Here is a 3,325-nt window from a genome sequence, read left to right as displayed (position 1 = left end):
CCTCTGTCAGTGCGCCCCAGGGCAGCTGTGGCTACAATGTAGCTTGCCATCACCAGTGTGTGAATGGTTGGATGACTGAATGTAGTGTAAAGTGCTTTGGGGTCCATAGGGACTAAGTAAAGCGCTATACAAATACAGGCCATTTACCATTTACTTTGTCTTGGTAGTCAGATTTAGTTCACCTGTGTTCCCCAGTGTGTTCTATCTCCCTAATCACCAAATGTGGGTATTTAAGCCCTCAGCTGGCTTCAGTTCCTCTTGTAATTTCTCTCGTGTTGTGTGTTCTCTCATCTGTCTGGCAAGTTGCTTTAGTTTTATTCTGCTGTAAGTTTGCCATTTGGTTACCACTCGAGGAGATACAACGATAAGGCGAAGAATAACTGCCAGGCCACTCCTTAAATACACTAGCTTGACTGAGCCAAACCGTCCTCAGGTGTGCCTACCATGGAAACCCTGTGTGCCAAGACCACACTCGGCCACACACCTGTTTCTAAAAACAGAAAATGGAGAAGAATTTAAAACCCTGAAGTAACATACTGCTCCTGCAGCATTATGAACATCTGCACCAAAAACACCACGCCATTTTTCTGGTTATACTGCTGTGAATGATGCATATGCATTTGCTTATTTTACATTGGCGTGTGTGATAAGCAAACATTTTACCTCTGTTTACTGTCACCAAGTCAGTCCGCTCTCAGTTGTTGGCTTTCAGTGCAGCTGTGAGTCATCTAATCTAATTAATTAATCTGTAATATCATGGACACGTTGCATACTTCTCATCCCACTACAATTTCTAAAACATGCTGGAGATTTGGTAAACAGGGATTTCAACTCGCTATCAGTTCCTGCAGGCTCGACATGCTGGGAACTGTCTGTTTAAACTTTGGCCTTCTGCCCTGCCTACATAAAGTGGATACAAATGGCAGAGGAAGGACAATCCTGGCACATGGGTAATGCAGGTCCAAAGTGTTCCTTCCCAGAATAAATCTTTTGTTGTAAAATTATTGCTTGTGGGTTGTAATGTTTATGCACTCTTTTGTTTAGTTTTTAAAAACACTCAATGGCTGAGATGACCCCGTTCGTTGCTGAGAATAATAATGAAACCAACCCTTAACCCTCTGTTTTGGATGATTTTTTTTAAGGGGAGTTTTTTCAGGAAAAATATTAAATATTAAAGTTATTGCCAAGACACTGTAGGACAGCAGCCAAAAATCGCATATTGTGATACACAGGGTTAAAGGTTAGAACTAGGGTTACAGCCTGACCTTTTCACAAACCCTCTTTGTTAACAAAAGCCACTGAAATCTCAAACTATAAATGCATAGTCACTAGAGAATTTAAGCGTCTTTAGAGTAAAAGAAAAATAAGAGCATTTGAATGCAGTTGATGTATGGCGAGGGTGTAAAAAGAGCTGTAAGGTTTCAAAATGAAAGTCAAATCGAACCACTTTACCAATTCCTGAACCTGTTCTTTATGTTGAGGTAGGGAGTCCTGTTCATTTTTACTTTCCTGTTTCACCTCCAAATTCTGGGAAATGGCAAAGCGGTTTAAGACACAAAGCTGCAAAGAGTGCAGGGTTTAGGGGAAGAAGATCCATCTTCTTCATCTTTTCACACACTGATTTGTAATCAGTGCAAACATGCGAGCATACACTCAGACGCTAGACAGAGGCACACCTAGCTGCGAGCACAGGCACATAGGCATGCATAGGAAAAATATCACTGCTAACAGCGAACTCACCGTTGTTTACATTTGCAAGCACGCGCATACATTGCTTGTTGGGTTTTGGAATTCCACTGCACGTGCCTCTTTTAAAACGTCTGTGCACGGCTTGCGTGCGCGCAGAAACAATTACGAACTGTTTGCCTAAGAGGTTGCGTGTGTGGTCAGATTGCGGTTTCCCTCAGCAGAAATGGCCTTTTTCAAGGAACACGAAAGCGAAAGTAAGCACTCAGATCTGCCCACTCCACATAGTAACAGATGATTTAGATATCATTTGAGATTTATGATTGGCTCTTCTGTCCATTCTGGCTTTAGGCGCCGCTGGAAAACTGGAAAATTAACCCATGTAGTTTTTGAGGTCTTTTAAAAGAATTTCTATATGACTTTTAATTTTTAAGCTTTTTGATTTTTGTTTTGTTTGTTTGTTTGTTTGTTTGTTAAGGGGGCTGTATTTGAGCAGTTATTTGGAATGCAAAAATCTAAGGGCACAGGGCTACCATCTAATAACATAGTTAAAGTAGTTAAAGTACATTTAAATGATGGGACTCATTTGATTCTGAAGCTTTGTCGATTCTTCCTGATTTCCTCAGTGTCCCCTTCACGCAGCTGTTGATTCTCACGTGAAAAGATGAGAACGGACATTGAAAAGTAATGCCGTTGAGCAGGTTTGAATGGAAATACGCTGTCAGTATTTGCAATGGCAGTTGACAATGAGAGGTACTTATTGTGTTAATACAAAGTGACTAAACAAAGCAGAGGATAAGATAAGCTTTCAGTTTTAAGAATGCCATCTCAAAAGTATTCTGATCTTTAAACTGGGAAAGTTTGTCCATCTGATTAACACGCCACACGCAGTTCGGTGGTTTTGTCTCCTGTCTGCCATTGTTTGTGGCTTGTATGTCTCCCGTATGCTCTTGTGCTTCTCTTCTCTTTCCTCTCTCTCCCAACAGGTTGTGGCAGTTGGCTGCCTCTCTCTCTGACTCTGGTTCTACTGCTTTCTTCCCGTCAAAAGACAGTTTTTCCTCCCCACTATTGCAAGGTGTTAACTCGTAGGAGGGCCTTTGACTTTTGGGGTTTTCTTCTAAATATTTGGTGTTTTACCTTATAGCATACAGCATATTGGGACAGTTTTTGCTTTGACTTGGTGCTTTAGAAATAAACACGACTTAAATTGAATTAAATGGAACTGATGTGAACTAATTCCTGTTGTTCTTGGAGTTCTTTTTTTGGTGGGGGGTCATGGCCTCATTATCAGCCCTTATAAGTCCTGCTCGTAGCTTTATTATGCAATAAATGATTCACTTTCAGTATTTATCATTAGATCTGCCTTCTGGTAAAGGAAACTTATCACAGTTTGGCCATTCGGGGGTCAACAGAGCAGCATTTCCTGTGCCGTCATTCTTTGTCTAATTTATCTTTGACTGTTTCCTATTTTAAAAGAAAAAGAGTCATCATATTTATATTGGGTTTAGCGTAATGCTTCTAAACCTTTGCCTGTAGTGCTTTCTTTGAAGTGTGCTGCATCTTAAAACATATGATTCATCATGTCTGTATGCATGATGCGTACACTGATCTGACACTTGGGTTACATTTGTTTTATTCA

General features: G+C 40.6%; 1 long non-coding RNA gene across 1 annotated transcript; it reads right to left on the bottom strand.

Moving 5' to 3' along the window:
• Positions 1 to 329: 329 nt before the first annotated feature.
• Positions 330 to 2,913, bottom strand: LOC112846778 (uncharacterized). The gene is made up of 2 exons (XR_003219931.1): positions 1,741 to 2,913; positions 330 to 490 (listed from the first exon to the last, which is right to left on the bottom strand). It is a non-coding gene; the product is annotated as an uncharacterized LOC112846778 (long non-coding RNA).
• Positions 2,914 to 3,325: the final 412 nt, after the last annotated feature.

This window comes from Oreochromis niloticus, linkage group LG4, assembly GCF_001858045.2.
Source record: "Oreochromis niloticus isolate F11D_XX linkage group LG4, O_niloticus_UMD_NMBU, whole genome shotgun sequence".
Classification (NCBI taxonomy): Eukaryota; Metazoa; Chordata; class Actinopteri; order Cichliformes; family Cichlidae; genus Oreochromis; species Oreochromis niloticus.
This window is presented reverse-complemented; position numbering and strand designations above follow the sequence as displayed.